The 21,211-nt window shown below is 38.2% G+C and overlaps 3 long non-coding RNA genes across 3 annotated transcripts; 1 reads left to right on the top strand and 2 right to left on the bottom strand.

The window, feature by feature from the left end:
* Nucleotides 1-2,983: 2,983 nt before the first annotated feature.
* LOC110679335 lies at nucleotides 2,984-4,632 on the bottom strand. The gene is made up of 2 exons (XR_002502404.1): nucleotides 3,889-4,632; nucleotides 2,984-3,829 (listed from the first exon to the last, which is right to left on the bottom strand). It is a non-coding gene; the product is annotated as an uncharacterized LOC110679335 (long non-coding RNA).
* A 570-nt stretch (nucleotides 4,633-5,202) lies between these two features.
* LOC110678750 lies at nucleotides 5,203-6,879 on the top strand. Its single transcript, XR_002501906.1, has 3 exons — nucleotides 5,203-5,355; nucleotides 5,493-5,688; nucleotides 6,821-6,879. It is a non-coding gene; the product is annotated as an uncharacterized LOC110678750 (long non-coding RNA).
* Nucleotides 6,880-19,203: 12,324 nt separating this feature from the next.
* On the bottom strand, nucleotides 19,204-20,658 carry LOC110679402. The gene is made up of 2 exons (XR_002502459.1): nucleotides 20,501-20,658; nucleotides 19,204-20,441 (listed from the first exon to the last, which is right to left on the bottom strand). It is a non-coding gene; the product is annotated as an uncharacterized LOC110679402 (long non-coding RNA).
* Between the last annotated feature and the right edge of the window lie 553 nt (nucleotides 20,659-21,211).

The raw sequence follows: 21,211 nt of genomic DNA, 5'->3' as shown, positions 1-21,211 counted from the left end.
ACTAAAATAGTCATTTTTTGCATTTTCAACAGCCAATATCTCAAAAACTAGACGTGCTGTGATATTTTTGCAAACGGCAATGGATTCAGCAACCCTTGATTGAGTGAATAGCGGTATTTTGGTGCTTGAGACAAAAACGTGTTCCGCAGTGTTATCAACATTATCCATTTCACCCTAACCCCCATTCCGAAGAAACGTCCTATCTTCCATTTTAGACACGTAATAGGTTTGAATTCCATTTTTTGGAAGTTGTGAATCCAGACATTCACCCTTCCTTTTGTTCGTGGTTGCAACCATGTTTAGAGACCTTTTTAGAGGTTTTTCTTTCTCAAGACTGTGTCCAGGAAGGATCACCACCGCTAGCTTTCGCTAACGGGTCCAACGAAAAATCGAAGGCACGGGTCCAAACAAGGATCACACAGGAATCAATAATAGGAAAGTAGTACTGAAGAGTACTGTTTTTGTAGCACTGAGAAGTACGATTGTGCGATATTTGCCAGAAAACCATTCGCCAGAAAACTATTCGCCAGAATGACATCTGCCAGAAAACCATTCGCCAGAATGTACCGTTTACCAGAAAACCATTTGCCAGAATGTACCATTCGCCAGAAAGTACCATTCCCCCGAATTATTTTTCTTGGCAATTTTGATCAATCAATGATGCTGAAACATCTCGGAATCCAAAGATGGAGCCGTCAGAATATTCAACTTGTGCCACTTTCCACATCTTCAATTGCACTAAATTGAAGTAATAGTACGGTAACAATCTCGTTCTTCTCATTTCAAGCTTTTTGCTAGTACACTGAGCGGAGACAATATAACACTGTTATTCTACATCACTTGCGAGATGTTTGCCTATGAGGTTTTAATACATTATTCTAAGCTGTTTTGCCTAGTTTTAACTTCGAGAAAATTGCATTTCCTTTCACCGTGAACTGTTTTTCATCAGAATATTATATTATACAGAATTTCTCGTACAATCACCAGACAATGTTTGCTTTTCAATGGACAGTTTATTGGGGTTGTGCTACTTTCTCCCAAATATCGTTTCCCTGAACACCAGTTACGCTAATGTCAGTTCCCTGACTACCCTGTTTTCTCAAGTAGCCTATTTCCTCGAAAATGTTTTGGCACTTATAATTTATTGTATATTTCAGGGTGATGAAAGGTTGATATGATATGCACCCTTCTTTTTTGATCAGCGGTTCTTTAAAGTTCCTCCGAACTCAGCATTTTTTTCTTGTTTTCTTTATCGTTCTTTCTAGTTCACCACTCTGTCTCTGAAGATTATTTCTTATCTACTTTGTACTGCATCTTTTTTGGGACCGTCCATAAACCACGTGATCGTTCAACAGGGGATAGAAGGTGGTGGTTCTATCCTAATACAGCTTTCCTGTAATTCGGGAGAATGGATTGCGGGGAAAAGTGTCATTCGGATAACTGGTGTTCGGGGAATTGATATTCGAGGGAACAACATTCGGGTAAAAATAGACCAAAATGTTTTTAGTTATAATGGTCACCTAAACTTCAGTACATGAAAAAGAATTCAAAAAAGAGTCATAGCCTATCGCTACTTGATACGGTTTGGAACAAATAAGAAATTCTTCAAATATAGGATGTTCTTATTAATTTTACAACTATCTTATTTGTATGAAAGTTCCTGAAAGTTGTTATAGTGAATGTAACTTTGGTTTGCGAGAGGATTAATTGCATTAACTACTTCATCGAATAGACGGCACAATTAGTTGCAACGTATATCAAAATCTTGTAAATATCCAATGAACTAGCCTTTCAGAAGCAACAAATCTTAAAAGAACATCTTATTATGATATAACATAATCTCATGCCTTAACATCTGTACAACAAAAGTTGCAACATATATTGAAATCTCTTAACTATTCAATGAATTAGTCCATAAGAAGCAACACAACTTTGAAGAACAACTTATGCTGAAAAGAAGAGCGAATCTCTTGTGAAGTCTTCCAAACTATAATACCATTTTACAGAGCCAACATATATTAAAACAAACCTTACTTTACTATTAGCCATGCTCAATTTCAAATCTTTACATTAGTAAGCATTATATTTCATATATAGTGAGCAGTTTTTATTGAATGCAATTTTACATCTTTTGTATGTTTTGTTTTCTTCCTTCTATTTTCATTTTTCGCCTCTGTCGACTGCTCGTGGTTGGAGTTTGGTGTTCAATTGAAACGCATCCTAAACACCGTTTTTACGGCGTCTGGCCTGTTGGAAGTTCACCTAATAATGCAGTCCGATTTAGGCTTGTAACGAAAGCTTTTTGCACCTAACAGCAGCAGTTTAAGCGCCACTCCCCTATGGAGAGACTGCTGTTGCTTTTTATAGAGGCCCGGCTTGAGACACTCGTTTGGGCGGGTCAATAGGCTCAAACAGTCGTCAATCTCAGCGTCACCAACAGACCAACAAAAATCTTTATACCTAACGGAATCTAAACGGAATGAAAAAAGAGGAAACTCAATATCGGGGCAAAAATCTTCAGCATCAATATCCCAATCACCCTGAGTGGAGGCGTAAATTACTGTCTTAGCACAACTAAACTGTCTAAAATTCTGAATTCAACATGTTCTATATTCTAGTTTTTAAATTTACCTAAGTGACGTCACTTGCTTTACATGGAGTTCTTCGTTGGGCGCCAAATGTAACGAAAGCTTTTTGCACTTAACAGCAGCAGTTTAAGCGCCACTCCCCTATGGAGAGACTGCTGTTGCTTTTTATAGAGGCCCGGCTTGAGACACTCGTTTGGGCGGGTCAATAGGCTCAAACAGTCGTCAATCTCAGCGTCACCAACAGACCAACAAAAATCTTTATACCTAACGGAATCTAAACGGAATGAAAAAAGAGGAAACTCAATATCGGGGCAAAAATCTTCAGCATCAATATCCCAATCACCCTGAGTGGAGGCGTAAATTACTGTCTTAGCACAACTAAACTGTCTAAAATTCTGAATTCAACATGTTCTATATTCTAGTTTTTAAATTTACCTAAGTGACGTCACTTGCTTTACATGGAGTTCTTCGAGCTCATTATGGTTCATAAAAAAAAATCAGATCTGACCTGTTATCCTGTTTTGGCGCAGAAGATCGGCAGCAGCAATCGGAAGCAGCGTGGCGGGAAGCGTCTTGGTGGTGAAATCGTGGTAGATGGCGTGGTACTCGTTAACCCAGATACCAATAGGACTGGGCCCGAGTCGGAATGGCGGGTTGATATTCAAACGAGCGTGACGAAGGGCATCGATCAGCGGGCACCATTCATCCAACTGAAAGAGCGTGGTGGTAGTAGTCGTAACGCAGCGACCAATGGGACTTGGCCGGGTGGCGGAAAGGCTGGCAGGTGATATTGGACTTGAATACGAAGACGGGCTTCGATCAGCGGGCACCGTACATCCAACTGAACGAGCGTAGTGTTGCACAATTCCTGCTCCGTGTGCACTAACGTGATGCAGACCCCTGGTCGGCGATTCCAGCAGATTCGGCTATCGAGCGGATCGGCTGATTATGTTGCGCTATTAGGTAGGCAACCCGTGTGACGTGTCGAGCAGTGAAACGCTTGGAGAATACTGCTGGTTCCTATGTTGGCCACCAGTGGCGCGGCCGTCTCTAGTAATGCGGTAGTAGACGATGCTCCCAAACGCTTCCACTCAGAATTTCCCCGGATGGGAGTGGGGTGGCTTGTCAGGAGGGAAAGCGATTAGGGTGGTCCTTCTGGATTGCTTATCGGATGTTTAACGGGTATCCGAACAACTTTCTGGTCCCAGACTGGCACCCACGTTGAGCAGTGGGGATTATACCTGTTCAACGTGTCAATTTATGAATTTAAATTCTACCAACGCCATAGTACTAATCTTACCAGCGAATACGGTTTTAGCCAGCTCGTCCTGTCTTTCCAGAACAGCTAAATCCCGATAGAGATCTTTTGGGCCTACATTGATTTGAAATTCAAACTGATCACCACTTTTGAAATCAAGACACCAAACTTATTCTTACCGGTGAGTTGTTTTTTTAGCACGTGTTATTCTACTAGCAATACTATTTAAAAAATCTGCCAACCACTTGATTCTGCCGTACCTAGATTGATTTAATAATTAATACTCAAAAACTGTTTAACTAATACTACTTGCTACCTTGTTCAGATACTACACTTGGTTTTGATTTTAACTTTCGAGACTAATTTTCTTCTAACTGATGTGCACTTGTTCACGTTCTCCACTCGATTAAATTCAAAAACCCCATGCCAACAAAATTCTGCCTTCAAACAGTGACCTTGAACACTGGACGCTATTGAAATTCCCGTCTTTTCATAAAAATTCTACCTAAATTGAGGCTGTCTCATTCGGTTTCATATGCATGATGGACTTATACATTTTTTTTAGTCCGTTTTCCACTGGTTTGTTTTTGAGTTCCAGCCTATCTTTTCTAAAAATTTTGGATGGTTTGTTGCAACGTTGTGAGATCGCAACGGTACTCACGCCGCAGCCAAAAAGCTTCTGAATTGCATTTCTCTTTCACAGAGAGGTGGCGCTACGCTTGTAAAGAAGCTAAATGCTTTCGTGCAGAAAGCTGCTCTATACAGGGGTTATTCGATTTCATTACATTCTCGCCGATACGTGAAAAAAAAAATTTTGAAATTTTCAAATTTCAAAATTTTTATTGTGGGTCAGTCTGCTAATACTAAATTTTAATAAAATAAATGTATTTTATTTAATCTTTTAGGTTCTAATTTAACCCAATTAATTAAATGTATGCTTTTCTGAACTTATCTAATAATTCAATCCAACAAACAAATTTTCGCTACATCATTGTGCTCCAGCTGAATCCATTCAATAACTGCTTCATTCATTCTACATCTCAATATATCCGTAACATACACAATAATTATACCTAACCAATAAACCTCAAACAAATTTGAGAAAATCATTTTAAATGTTCCTATATACTCCAGAGATATCTGGATAACAGTGTTCCAAGATAACCGAAAAACTCCAATAATGATTGGAAAATCAATTTGTTCTTTTATACTTGTAATTCATACTTAGCTGCAATTCAATACAATACTCACTTCGAACCCTCGTTCACGCCCTCTTTCTCTCACAAATAACATAGCGAAATTGACTGAAGCGTTTGTTGACGAACGCTTCGTATACTAATAATAAGCTAGCGGGTATTCCCTCGGTTCCAAACATTGCGAAATGTCAAACCGAAGCTGTCATACGTCTGGCTATGGAAAATCGAGCTGTGTGAAAACAAATTTCTAATTGTTGGAAAAGTGGAAAATTTATACTATTGCAGCTAAAAATTAATGGAAAATACTAAACCGGTAAGTTAATTGATAGGTAAACTAATGGATTTTGAACGTTTGAGAAGTGAAAGTGAACTGTAAGTGATGTAATTCAATCAAAATTGGAATGTTTACATGAAGTGAGTACCCATTCTTAACGTACAATTTACTTTTAGGAAAACTGATGGAATACCAACGCATTGACGAGTCGGGAGGAAATGCAGGTGCAACGTCTCAACCGAAGAGCTGATTTACTTGGGGATTTCGTCCTGAGCGATACAGGATCACTTGAAGGAAGTTAACCCAAATAAACCAACGACGTGAGGAAACAAATTGACATCTCGAACGCCGTGGCTGCCGTAACACCTCAGAGTGAGTATTTTGTTGTTAGGCGAACCCATTTGTTTATGCACAACACGACCGATGTGCCGTCATAGCTGTGTTTATTACGCTCTTTTCAAGAATGAACCGTGGTATGTTCCCGATATTCGAGTGCCATTTAGGTCTTCCAGTACGTACGTATTGGTGCCTAAGGCCTCTCTGACGCGGACTTTAGTGAATTTTTAGCCGAACTTCCCAACATAGTGTTTACTTTTGTCGGAAAGATTAACATTCTTCTTGAATACTATCTCACCGGGTTTAAATGTATGTTTTCTATTTGCTCGGAGATTGTATGGAGTTGCATATCGTTGGTAGGCCTTCAAGAGATTTTCTCTGACCAGTTCAAAAAGCTTTTTCTGATCATCATGCAGGGGAAACCCAGTTTCTTGATCAGGATTCGTTAGATTCCTCAAGTGCTCGTATTCCCTACCCGAACTAACCATGTTTCTTCCAAAGCTCAGAAAATATGGCGTAAATCCAGTACTGTCGTGTACTGCCGTACGTATGGCGTGGGCAATTTGATGTACGGATTCATCCCAGTGTTTATGATCTTTTTGATTGTTAAGGGCGCAACGGATAGCGGTCACGATTACCCTATTTACCCGTTCAGTCGGATTGGGACTGGGATGATATACTGACAAATTCCAATGTGTCACTCCATATCTATCCAATAACTTTTTAAATTGGTTGGAGTGGAAGACTTTGGCATTATCAGTAATGCAAATGGATGGGGCTCCAAAAAGTGTGAAGATATTTCCTTCTGTGAAAGCACACACTCCGGCAGCTGTGGCGGATTTCATGCATTGCACCATCACAAACTTTGAGAAAAAATCAGTGACAACTAACAACCAAACGTTACCATGCTTTGAACGGGGATATGGTCCAAGAAAGTCCATGGATATGAGCTCCCAGGGACGTGAACACATTTTAGGTTTCCCGCACTCAGGGGTCACATTTTGGTTTGGTGTTTTGGACTCTTTACATATGTCGCACGAATAACAAAAACGTTTAATTTCTGTTGACATACGAGGCCAATAAAATTTTTCTCTTATTTTAGCTAAAGTTTTAAGAAAGCCAAGGTGTGCTTCTTGATGTATTGATTGCATAATTTCTTTTCTTTCAGCTACGGGTACGACATACTTCCATCGAGATCCAGCATCATCGAACGGAGACAAGTTGGTGATATATTTGAAAACTTTCCCATCGCAAATACGGAAGTCCTTATACGCATCGGGGCGAGTTTCAATCTGGCGTTTCAATTGGGCTATGAACGCATCTGGAAATACAGCCTCAACCGTGAAAATGCTTCTGGAGAGCGCATCGGCTGGAATATTATCGGAACCTTTCTTGTACTGGAGGACTAGGTCGTATTTGGACAGCTTCAACGCCCATCGTGCGATCCTCGGGGACTTGGATTCAATGGACATGGTCCTCAAAAACGTGAGGCTCATGGCATCGGTCTGAACAATAAATTGGCTGCCTTCCACAAAATGACGGAAGTTTTCAATGCTGAGTAACACAGCCAAGCACTCTCTTTCTGTCGCACTGTATTTTCGTTGGGTACTTGACAATTTCTTCGAAAAATACGCGATGCATTTACGAATTCCATTCTGCACTTGTACTAAGACGGCCCCAATGGCTAAATCGGAACTATCCGTTTCTATGATGAAAGGAAGACCGAAATCGGGATTCCCTAAGATGGGCGCAGTCACCAAAGCAGATTTGAGTTTAATCAACGCGTTATTTGCCTCTTCAGTCCAGGTAAATGTTTTTTTGTTTTTTCTTAAAAGATTCGTGATTGGAGTTGTTATTTCGGAATAATTCCGAATAAATTTTTGATAAAACCCGGCTAATCCCAATAACCGTCGAATATCCTTAAGGGTTTTGGGAACCGGGTAATCTAACACCGGCTGGATCTTACTGGCATCTACTGAAAGTCCCTCCTCTGACAGGACATAGTCCAAGTAGCGAATCCTTCTCTGGCAGAACTTTGATTTCAACAAGTTAATGGTGAGACCAGCCTGTTGAAGTCTCTTCGCTACTTCTTGAATTAACTGTAGATGGTGTTCGAATGATACCGAGGTGATAATTATATCGTCTAGGTACACATAAACCCAGGGCTCGAGATCATATCCGATCACTTTGGCCATTAAACGAGCCATCGTCGCTGGGGCGTTCGTAAGCCCAAAAGGCATCACAGTGAATCTGAAAAGACCTTTATTGGTACGAAACGCAGTCTTATCCTTCGACAGAGGGTCAAGTCCCACTTGGTAGTAGGACTCAGATAGGTCAATCACAGAGAAGTACCGTGATTGTTGGATTCGTTGTAAGATTCCGACCATGTTTGGGAACGGGAAATCGTCTCTCTTGGTACACTGATTGAGCCGCCTAGAATCTAAACAAATTCTCCACTTACCATTCGTTTTCTTAATCGGAAGCAATGGATTAAGGAAGTCAACGGGACCAGTTAATAAATTAAGAACTAAAACTTAATTTTTAAAAAAATGATTTCGGATGACTAACTTAAGACTGAACTAGCTAATTGAACTGAACGAACTGAACAAGCTGTCGCTATCGAGCCACATGCTCTTTTATTGGATATTAATTTATGTTTATGTTTTGATAAATTCCAAACGATGTTTTGACTGGCTGTCGGTTCTGGGATCGTCGATGCCTGGTGCTTAACTGGTGTGTTACTAGGGTGGTGCTAACTCCTCCGCCTTCAAAAGACTTTGTCCTCAAAGTCTTATTGAGCGTTCTTGTGTCGGCATGTTTAAAAATTTCTGAATTTCCAAGAAACGTTCTGTAGAAATGTCTGTATAACTTGATGATTCATTTTCAGGTTTACGAATTTCTTCTGATATGGGAGCTGTAGCAGTTGGTTGTTCACTTATTTTGATATTGATATTTGTTTGTTTTGGTTTCCAATACTTGATAATTATTCCAATTACTAGCATTATGATTATAATAAGTATTCCAGAACTACCCATTATTTCAAAAATATGCTGTTTCCATTTTAGTGACTCATTTTGTAGATACACATGTTCCAAAATGCCTCTATGGTTTAGCGTTAAATTTGCCAAAAATTCCGGTGATGGAATATCGATTATTGAATCTTCTTCTACCAATAATCCTGTTGTTGGTCTAAAGGTTTTGCTGTTGAGGTTGATGATAGAGTTGCGGTATAAATTATTATCCAAATATAATTCACAATGTTCGAATTGAATTATATAAGATCCTTTTAACCTCTGAGTATTGTTAGTACAATTTGAGTGTAAACTAACATTTACATCATTGAGTAAAAGAGTTGCTTCATCTATGTGTTTGATGTTTCCAGTTGAATACACTTTTTCATATGTACAGTTGGCGTGTTGTATCCTGATGAGATTGCGGATGCATTGACTTGGAGTTTTTAGGATTTTGGTATCACAAATATAGAGAGTTTCATCTTGTGTACATTCATTGCTGATTTCATATATTTTTGTTGAATTGTAGAGAATGTAATTTGAATAAAGATGTACCCTTTTTTGATTTTGTACCAAAGAGTCTATGAATTCATATTCATATGTTTCTGATGATAATTGAGGTATTTTTAGCATATAAATTACATGTGTATTATTCATTGTAACTTGGGCTGATGATTTCGATAAAAGTTTTTCAAATGTTGTAACATGAACATTTTGCTGCTCTAAAAATGGTTTTATTTTGGCATATTCTGTCATTGACAAAATTCTGCTGCTTGGAATACCATGTTTCGCTAGTAATATCGCATCTTCCAAAACTTCTAGTTGATTTTGTACAGCATCTATATTGAGTATCGCAATAAGTATATTCATTTCCACTTCATGTTGTAATTTTGTTTTGAAATCCAGTTCAAGAAGGTCGTTTGTAATTTTGCTGATTTGTTGAATCCTTGTATCCATAGCATTGTTGACAAAAACTTGTTGATTGTTATATTCGATCAAATTATTCATCGTTTGGTTGATAATCCTTAGATCTTCAGCATCTGGATTTCCTGCTATCCATTTCCATGCAGTGCCTAGACTATCCCAACGTTTTCTTCGATGAACATTAGGTTTTAGTTTATAATAAGTGTTATACAAATGTGCATGTTTTTTCTTCAATACTTGATACAATTTTCCACTTAGTTTATTAGTTCTTAACATCTCATCAAAATTTTCAATTATGTCTTCAAAGTATGTGAAATTAACTGGTTGGATTATTCTTACATGTCCTAATTGAAGTTTGGCTTTTCCTATGGGTATGATGGCTAAAGGATTTTTATTCAAGTCGTGTATTCTGATAGTTGATTCCACATGGCTGTACATCGTGTAAACAAGAATTGTTCTAAAAATAAAAGAATAAAAATTAATGTGTTATTTTTTTCTGATATTCATTTTATGAATTTTACGGTTATTTGAATCAATAATATATGTGTCGAAATCTTCTTTAACTTGAATCTTTTTATACCTACTTTTTCTTTTAGAAATTTCTTTCGCTTTTTCAAATACATAAGATCCTGGATGAAAATTTGGATATTGTTTATCTAATATTTTCTCATTTTTTTCGTTATATAAATTCAAAATTTTCTCGTGACTTTTAGTTTTTCTTCTGGCTATTTCCTGTTCATCCAAATTTTGGTTCGTTTCACCGATATAAATATTGTGTGGCGTGTTTTTTACAAAACTGTGTATAGTGTTATTATATTTGTAAACTGATGAACGAATCAATTGTGGTATATCTATTTGAGGTGTCTCTTTTTTAAGACATCTTGCTATTTCCCTTAAAGTCGAATGACAACGTTCAATTTGTCCATTCGTCTCTGATCTGTTTATAGGAGTTTTATAAATTTCAATATTCAAATCTCTTAACCGCTGTTCAATAATATTTGAGTTGAAAGAACTTTCATTGTCCATAATAATTGTTTTTGGTATGTTCCATTCGTGTATCAAATCTAATAAGGCATCTTCTATATCAAGAAGTGATTTACTTTCAATTGCTTTATATTTCAAATATTTTGAAAATTTATCTATTGAAGTCAAAAACAAATTATCTTGATCATATGTGAAAATATCTATGTGAATTATTTGAGATGGATAAGTTGGAATTGGTGTTTTGAATGGTATAAATTTCTGTGGATTTCTTTGATATTTTTCTGTTTTACATATATCACACGTGTTTACAAATTGTTCAACCATTTTTGTCATTTTAGGAAAGTAATAATGTTTCAAAAGTTGTTCTGCATTCTCTTTTGCATTTCTATGAGCGAATTGATGAATCTTTTTTATTTCTTCTAATTGGTTTTCCTGGTTATTTAAATCTTGAACTTTGATTTGAGAATATCTGACTTTCATCAATCTAGGATTAAACGTTTCTTTAAAAATTTCTTGAATTTCACCCATAATAGGTTCATCTGTATAAATACCATTTATAACATTTGAATTTAAATATTTCTTAAGTTGTTGTTTCAAAAAATCTCTTGAGAATCTAGGTTCAATGAAAATATGTCTTTTGTAATTATCGAATGGTACAACTAAACCGTATCTTGATTTGGTTCCAATTTTGAAAAATAATTGATTTTTGAAAACATTTATTGGAGCTTCTGTAGATGGAATAAAAGAGCTGTCGTCATCATCTGCTGAGTGTTGGGTCGCAGTTAGAGAATTTATTTGAATACGTGATAAGGCATCAGCTACTACATTAGCTTTGCCTGGTTTATATAAAATCTCATGGTCGTGCTCTTCAATAAAAGCCTTCCATCTCTTAAGCTTTGCATTATTATTCTTTGGAGATATTGTGAAAGTTAAAGGTTGGTGGTCTGTATAAATTACAACTTTATGACCATAAATAAAATTTCTAAGAGTATGCAATGCCCAAACTATTGCAAGCATCTCTTTTTCATTAGTTGCATAATTTTCTTCTGTGCTTGATAAAGTTTTAGAAATGAAAGTAATTGGTCTTTCTCCATCATGAAAGTTTTGAGACAACACAGCACCTATTGCTTTATTTGATGCATCAGTTGTAAGTAAAAAAGGTTTATTAAAATCAGGAAATGCTAAAACATCTTCTGATGACAAGATTTCTTTCAGTAATTTAAAAGCTTTCTTTCCTTCACTATCTAATGTTATATTAAAATTTTTAGATTCATTTTTTGAAATTTGTCTATGTCCATTTTCTCCTTTTAGATATCTAGTGAGTGGCTTAGCAATTTTAGCATAATTTTTTACAAATCTCCTGTAATATCCGGATAATCCAAGAAATGCTCTTAATTCTTTTAAGTTTCGTGGTTCTGGATAATTTTGAATACTCTCAATTTTTTTAGGATTTGGTTTCAACCCATTTTTGGATACAATAAATCCAAGGAATTCAACTTCTGTTTTCAACCATTCAGATTTGTCTGATTGTATTTTAAAATTTGCTTTACGAAGTGTTTCAAGAATTATTTTTAAATTTTTCAGTTGTTCTTCTAAAGTTTCTCCAAATATAATTATGTCATCAATATAGACATAACATATTTTTCCAATATATTCGTGTAAAACATCATCCATTACACGCTGAAAAATGGCAGGGGCATTTTTCAATCCAAAAGGTAGCCGAACGAATTCATACTTTCCATTATTGACGGAAAAAGCAGTTTTTTCAATATCGTTATCATTCAAAGGGATCTGGTGAAAACCAGATGCTAAGTCAAGGGTTGTGAAGTATTTCATTTTACCTAAATTAGCCAAAATAGTAGACGTATCGGGAATCGGGTATCTATCACTTATCGTTTTTTTATTTAATTTGCGATAATCAATAACAAGTCTAAACTTTTTCTTGCCAGAGGCATCTAGCTTTTTGGGAACTATCCATACGGGAGAATTATATGGAGACCTGGATGGTCTTATTATTCCATCATGTAACATTTTTTCAATTTGGTTACAAACTTCGCTTTTAAAAGCTTGAGGATATGGATAAGATTTTGAATACACAGGGTTTTCATCAACGGTTCTAATATCGGCTTTTATCTTGGTTGTAAATGTCAATTTCTCATCCGGAGGTAAAAAAAGATCTTTATATTGTTGTAATAATTCATGAATTTTTTCTTTCTCAAATTTTTGAAGATGGTCATCCCGAATATTTATTTGATTGATCATTTGTAGTTTGCGTTGTAATAGAGGAATTTCAAATTTTGAATCAATTATTAATTTTTCGTTTGGTGTATCAATAACAGCTTTTATTTCCTTAAGCGTGTCATGACCTATTATTGCATCGAATGATTTTAGTTTAGGCATATGAAAAAGTTTCACGTTAACATTTGAGTATGGTGCAAAAATTTTACCTTGAGAAAATTTCTCAATTTTTATGTCTCCTCCTATTGATGAAACATAAAAAGGATTTTCAACCGCATGGGATATTTTAGTATATTTAGGATGAATAAAATTTTTATTCGATCCAGTGTCAACTAAAATTTGCAATGGGTTTTCCAGTTTTCCATTACCATAATGTAGAAAATATGGTAATGATGATTTTATTCTAAAAAATTCAATTCACAATCTTCTACAAGCTCTTCATTGGATTGATCATCAATTGGTTGTTGATATTCAAAATTTTTACAATATTTTTCAAAAGAAGTCATTTCTGGATCTTCATTATTTACTAAATATGGTAGTTCTTGAAAATAACTTTCAGAATCATCAGATTCAATATGGAAATTACGAGGTCGGTTAGCATAATTTACCATATTACTTCTAATTGAGGGGTCCACATCCATTGGAACTGGCTTTGGTTGGAAAGTATTGGGTTGATTTATTGGTTGTTGTTTTAGCTGAGTTGTGAATTGAGGAACTGATTGTGTTCTAGGTGGGAAACTCATATGTGGAGGAAATTGTGGTCTTGTGAATTGGAAGTGTGGTGTAGGTTTTGGCATGTGTGGTATCATAGGTTGCCTATTTTGAAACTGATAATTTGGCATTTGTCTGTGTTGAAATGGATTATTTTGCATATTATTGCTATTTGGTATCCTAAATGGTACTTTAGGTGGAATCAAAGGTGGCAATTTTGTAGATGAAAAACCTTTTGACGTTGAAGGCATTTCATGGTTTCTTGTTTTTGTCATTATTTTTCGAAACTCGATGTTTTGATAAGTTATGCAATACGCATATGCATTAGCTAAAGATTCAGGTTCATAATTTTTGAGAAACTTACCAATATCACCATCTAAACCCCTAATGAACGCATCAATTGCCTTTTTGTTATACATACTTATCATAGCTTTTGAAGCTTCTGGATGCTGGTAATTTTGATTAGTTTTAATTTGTCCTGCAATTAGAGAAAGTAATTTATTTATTTCGTCGTAATAAATTTTCAATTGTCTTCCTGATTGCGTGATATTCATCAGTTGGTAGTCCAAAGTCGTGAGATCTCGTTTCTCACCATAATATGTTAACAATGTTTTTTTTATGAGATTCCAATTTATATTCACATCTGAATTTACGAGAGCCGTATTTGCTTCTCCCCTAATTTTTCTACGTATAGTTGTGCAGATTGCATAGAATTTATTTTTTTGCTGCACAGAACTTGAGGGATTAACTTGATAAGCTTTGACAAGAGCATCCACATCTCGAATCCAGCTGCTTAACTCGTTTGATGAACCTTCAAAATTAGGTATGGTGTTTATTAAATCCGGAATCTTTTCTATTGAAGATGGATCAGCTGGTGAACCATCCGGGTTTAAATAATAAAGAATTGGATCATTATAATCCAATTCCGTTGGCACCACATTTTGTTTTTCCAAAAATTCTAAGCGATCGAGTATATTCTGAATATCGTTAGGCATATTTAGATTTAATGAGCCGAATTGTTCTATTATTTGATCCAGATTTTTTTATTTAATTGATTGGAATTATTTGAGAACTTTTTTATTTAGTTACACAATTATAAACTACACTTACAAACTCTTAATACACTTATGCACTTAATTTTTCTTTCTACTCTGAAAAAAATAATAATTTGTTAATTATACTTACAATAGTATTCTTATCATACTCTGAATACTCTATTCCTGTAACGGCGAGTACTTCAGTTGTCCGTCGGTTCCGTCCTGTTACGTCGAAACTCTTTAGTTCGGGTATCCGTCCTCTAACGTCGGAACTCCTGTTGTTTTAAGACCAGACACGAGCCTCAACTGTCCCAGCGAAGATGCGCTGATCCCGTTTTTCCTATATGGTGGTGACTAGGGGCGCTTTCTTCACGTCTGCTGCTGTAGTAGCGGTCGCCACTTGTGCTGCGGTAAAGTTGAAATTTTCGGATAATGCTCGCGATATTTTAACACTCACGACACAATTAACCTACACTCGCGCTGGTCCCTATTCGGGCGCCAGTTAATAAATTAAGAACTAAAACTTAATTTTTAAAAAAATGATTTCGGATGACTAACTTAAGACTGAACTAGCTAATTGAACTGAACGAACTGAACAAGCTGTCGCTATCGAGCCACATGCTCTTTTATTGGATATTAATTTATGTTTATGTTTTGATAAATTCCAAACGATGTTTTGACTGGCTGTCGGTTCTGGGATCGTCGATGCCTGGTGCTTAACTGGTGTGTTATTAGGGTGGTGCTAACTGACCTGAACATTCTTCTACAACACCCAATCTCCTCATTCTTTCCACTTCTTCGTCTATGACCCTTTCGACAATGGGAGACCAGCGGTACGAAGGAAATTTTTGTGGCTTCGAACCTGGCAGCAATTCTATCGAATGTTGTATTAGGTCCGTACGACCCAGACAACCTTCTTTCGTCGCTGGCAGATGAGTGATAGCTTCGAATAACTCTTCCCTCTGACTGTCGGTTAGGTCATGTTCAGTGATTATATCACTCGGTCGCTCAATAATGCGATCGGGTACTTCGATTGTCGGCATTTCTAGGCTGTCGTCAATTTCGGGTTGCGCAAGTTGCGGTTTGATAGCCGACGAGGGCGATAATTCAAAACAAACCTTTTGATCCGTCAACTTAAAGTATCCTTCAATCATGTTTAGACTAGCTGAATCAGAGTTTGGGTCTGAATCATGCTTGTTAAGTGATTCAGGTTTAGACACGGGATTGTCTGGTATTACTAACTGGAAACCGAACTTTTCCAAAAAATCCATACCCAGAATCAAATCTTTGGACACTTCTGGAACGATTACAGTAGGAATCACATAGGTTGCTGATCGGAATGTATAGGGTATGTTAACGTATCCTAAACAGCGATAGGCAGTACCATCTGCTGTGGATACTTTTAAATTGATTGAGTTTATTTTTAGACCTAAACGTTCAACCAGGGGTACTGAGCTTATGACAGATACGCTAGCACCTGTATCCGCTAGTCCTTCGACTTCTTCGTTTATTATTTTCACTTTTAAATGAGGACATCGATTGAAGTGGGTGTTAATATGAAATGTTCTGTTGAAATAGTTGAAGTTAGGGACCGAGTCAGGCTCGGGATTAGGAGTTTGGTCCTCATTACTCCTTTCCTCTACTCGTTTTTTGACTCCGACTCTTCCTTGCTTGGGAGATTATGTTGGTTAGGGCACCGAAAAGCTGTGGTATCGGCCTGACCACAAATGTGACAAAAGATTGTCTTACGCTTGTCACAATCTCGCCACATATGGCCAGTGCGGCGACAATTCCAGCACAACACTGAAATTGCATTGCTTTCCACTCCGTCGTACGGTTTTTCAACCACTTGACGATTTGAGTGAATTCTTTGCCCCGTTCCAGGCCGACTAGGTTTAGCTTTCAAGGCGAAGAGTTCCTCCTCGGTTTCTTCTTCGCACGGTAGAGATTGTTCCTCATCAATATCTAGGTGGTTTAACGTACCCGGTTTGACTGGGCTTTTGGGATTGTACAGAGTAGATTCTAGCGCATCGAACTTGTAGCATAATTGGGCCAAATGTTCTAATGAATGAATCGGTTCAAGGGACAAGCGACGTTTATATGACACCTTCATGTTTTCAATGATGATGTCATATTTTTCCGTTTCAGCCATAGGCTTCATCATTCTCTTGGCCAAGGTCTCCATTTCCGTTAGGAAAGCACTAAATCTCTCATTTGGTCGCTGTTTTCGATTCCTCATCTCTTCCCGCAGTAGTCGATCCCGATTAGGGTTATCGTACCGCATTTTTAAGTGGAAGACCAAAGTATCCCAGTTATGGAAACGTTCCTCATAGGTGGTGTACCACACATAAGCATCGTCCCGGAATAGTAAATGAGCATGTATGCGTAAATCTTCCTTCTCAATCCCATAAGATCGGCACAACATTTCAATTTGCCTCAAGAAATCAATTACTGGCACAGAATTCGACTCACCTGTGAATTTGGGCCATTTTTCAATAATATTACATTGTTGATGAGGCAACCGTCTCATCGGAAGCCCACATCCAAAACTGGCTGGTGGTCCATTTTCATTTCTAGGCGTTCTTGCTATGCCTACAGACCCCGAGACAGGAGGTCGTGTGCTATCCATCGGGTGACTTTCAGATCGTCGTCCCATTAGCGGTTGGTTATTGAAACCCACCACCGGACTGAATTGAGAATTCAACGGGACTTCAGGATGCAACCGTGGAGTGGACACTCTCGCATCATGTCCACTAGATCTTTCGTAATTTCCTTCATTTGGAATACGAAAACCTGGTTGACCTAACAAATCGTGGGATTTTAATTGTAAAGGAGGGGTAGGTTGATTAATTCTGGGAGCTTGCCTCTCCAATGGTGTATATGCAGTACTGTGGTTCTGCAAATTGACATTTGCAAATTCTTTGGCTAAGTTATCCATGGTCACTTCCTGTGGCTCAACTCTCACACTCCGTGATTGTTGAAGCTGAGTAAGCACTTGGCTCACACACGTCTTGACGTAGTTCTCGATTTGACTGACGTGAATATAACTAGTCGAGTCGGCCTGCGGTTCAGGAATTGCATCTGGTTGTTCCGTTCTAGCGTTCTGAAATGTGCCCACTGAAGGGTGGTTTATTGGATTATGTCCCCTCAAGTTAAGTGGAACCGTTTGAGAAGCATTCTCGAAATTCGAATAAGCATTCGATTGCGCCGACGGTCTCCAGTTGCTGTTATCAGGAGCTGTAACGACACTTCCACGTGGTTGGTCGAATACTTCAGGAGATCTTACAACCGGGGCGGACTGAGCAGTGCCAGAGCTCATCTGTAACGCAAAATCGACTCTGGGATCCAAATCAATCAGATCCGAACCCCTATCTGGAATTACCGATGCGGGCTGTTCTGTTAGTAAAAATGGATTTGCTACATTAACTGGATCCATCTGTTGGGAAGATTTATCCTTGGGATAATTTCCGAGGGATCTAGAGCCATGTGCAGTTTCATCGAATCGCGTTTCATTAACCGCGTTTCCTAGGGTGTTAGAGGACTGATTTCCAACTGCAGCATCTGTCAAGGATTGATAGGCACTGTTGGATGTCCCCGTTAGGCGATTAACCGGTACATATCCAGCCAAAAAGTTCAAATCTATACGAAAGTAACGATTGGCTAAATTGCTAATCAATTCTAATAACTCTTTCTTATTCTCGTGTTCCATTACGGAAACCGATACATAACGTCTGACCCGTTTGTGGTAATGTACTAGACGTGATAAACATTCAGGAGCGGGTCCGTTACGAAGCTTTTGTTCGATCTCACGTAGTCTGTGAGGAATTAAAGCAAAGTCGTTTGCAATCGTCTGAGAGCATACTTGCATAACATTAGCAAAGTATTCTTCACTTTCCCGCAGCAAGTTACGTAAGGTACGCTGACGGGTATTTGGTGGACCATCTATTGGGTGACCCCGAAGAGCCAATTCGTAATTCAATTCTTCCTCGTCAAGCTCGTTGGCGTTAATTCTGTAGTATTCCATCTTATTTCAAGTTAATAAATTATTATAAAAAAAAATAAATGAGAAGCGAAAGGAAAAAAAAAAGTTCAATGTATACCCAAATTAATTTCAATTTAAAACTCCAAAATCCCAAACTTAAACCTATCCTACAATACTTCTAATAACTGAATATGAGCTGAAAATCTTGCTTGCTGGATGTGAAAGTAATTTCGGAAACTATCAAATTATAGCAAAAATTAGTTAAGTAAACTTGTATGTAAGGAACAATGCTTTTGAAACTAAATATCTATGGAATAGGAAAATGAACTCTATTTGTCGTGCCCCACGTTGGGCGCCAAATGTAACGAAAGCTTTTTGCACTTAACAGCAGCAGTTGAAGCGCCACTCCCCTATGGAGAGACTGCTGTTGCTTTTTATAGAGGCCCGGCTTGAGACACTCGTTTGGGCGGGTCAATAGGCTCAAACAGTCGTCAATCTCAGCGTCACCAACAGACCAACAAAAATCTTTATACCTAACGGAATCTAAACGGAATGAAAAAAGAGGAAACTCAATATCGGGGCAAAAATCTTCAGCATCAATATCCCAATCACCCTGAGTGGAGGCGTAAATTACTGTCTTAGCACAACTAAACTGTCTAAAATTCTGAATTCAACATGTTCTATATTCTAGTTTTTAAATTTACCTAAGTGACGTCACTTGCTTTACATGGAGTTCTTCGTTGGGCGCCAAATGTAACGAAAGCTTTTTGCACTTAACAGCAGCAGTTTAAGCGCCACTCCCCTATGGAGAGACTGCTGTTGCTTTTTATAGAGGCCCGGCTTGAGACACTCGTTTGGGCGGGTCAATAGGCTCAAACAGTCGTCAATCTCAGCGTCACCAACAGACCAACAAAAATCTTTATACCTAACGGAATCTAAACGGAATGAAAAAAGAGGAAACTCAATATCGGGGCAAAAATCTTCAGCATCAATATCCCAATCACCCTGAGTGGAGGCGTAAATTACTGTCTTAGCACAACTAAACTGTCTAAAATTCTGAATTCAACATGTTCTATATTCTAGTTTTTAAATTTACCTAAGTGACGTCACTTGCTTTACATGGAGTTCTTCGAGCTCATTATGGTTCATAAAAAAAAATCAGATCTGACCTGTTATCCTGTTTTGGCGCAGAAGATCGGCAGCAGCAATCGGAAGCAGCGTGGCGGGAAGCGTCTTGGTGGTGAAATCGTGGTAGATGGCGTGGTACTCGTTAACCCAGATACCAATAGGACTGGGCCCGAGTCGGAATGGCGGGTTGATATTCAAACGAGCGTGACGAAGGGCATCGATCAGCGGGCACCATTCATCCAACTGAAAGAGCGTGGTGGTAGTAGTCGTAACGCAGCGACCAATGGGACTTGGCCGGGTGGCGGAAAGGCTGGCAGGTGATATTGGACTTGAATACGAAGACGGGCTTCGATCAGCGGGCACCGTACATCCAACTGAACGAGCGTAGTGTTGCACAATTCCTGCTCCGTGTGCACTAACGTGATGCAGACCCCTGGTCGGCGATTCCAGCAGATTCGGCTATCGAGCGGATCGGCTGATTATGTTGCGCTATTAGGTAGGCAACCCGTGTGACGTGTCGAGCAGTGAAACGCTTGGAGAATACTGCTGGTTCCTATGTTGGCCACCAGTGGCGCGGCCGTCTCTAGTAATGCGGTAGTAGACGATGCTCCCAAACGCTTCCACTCAGAATTTCCCCGGATGGGAGTGGGGTGGCTTGTCAGGAGGGAAAGCGATTAGGGTGGTCCTTCTGGATTGCTTATCGGATGTTTAACGGGTATCCGAACAACTTTCTGGTCCCAGACTGGCACCCACGTTGAGCAGTGGGGATTATACCTGTTCAACGTGTCAATTTATGAATTTAAATTCTACCAACGCCATAGTACTAATCTTACCAGCGAATACGGTTTTAGCCAGCTCGTCCTGTCTTTCCAGAACAGCTAAATCCCGATAGAGATCTTTTGGGCCTACATTGATTTGAAATTCAAACTGATCACCACTTTTGAAATCAAGACACCAAACTTATTCTTACCGGTGAGTTGTTTTTTTAGCACGTGTTATTCTACTAGCAATAGGGGAACTGGGGGTAAAATGAACACCCTAAGCAATTTTCTTGTTTTCTTGCGTATGAAGCTCTCAGATTATTTTTCAATTGCTCAGAATTGAAGAAGGATGTTTATGCAATGTAACAAGTTGAAATATTGTGATGGAAATAAAATTTTATCAACATCATTATAATTTTGAAAATTCCTTTCCACAGAGTCAATGTTTCAAACATGTGGGTAAAATGAACATGTGACGGGGGTAATATGAACATATACTTGGGGGTAAAATGAACATACAATGGTGGTAATATGAACATATTCTGGGGGTAAAATGAACATGTAGTGGGGGTAAAATGAACACCATTCAAATTGAACGGGTGGCGGTATGATTCTCGGTATCTGGTATATGATCAATGCATAACTCACAGACAATCCGGAATCGATGGAACGTTAAGCCACGACCATTATGATGGCTGTCCATGTCTGTCTTTGTATTTTCTCCGGAAAACTCTCGGCATCTAAAAAAAAATCCGGTAGTATTCGCCCTGGCAAGATGTTCAT

This window comes from Aedes aegypti, chromosome 3, assembly GCF_002204515.2.
Source record: "Aedes aegypti strain LVP_AGWG chromosome 3, AaegL5.0 Primary Assembly, whole genome shotgun sequence".
Classification (NCBI taxonomy): Eukaryota; Metazoa; Arthropoda; class Insecta; order Diptera; family Culicidae; genus Aedes; species Aedes aegypti.
Note: the sequence above shows the minus strand (reverse complement) of the source record. Positions and strands in the feature narration are given on the sequence as shown.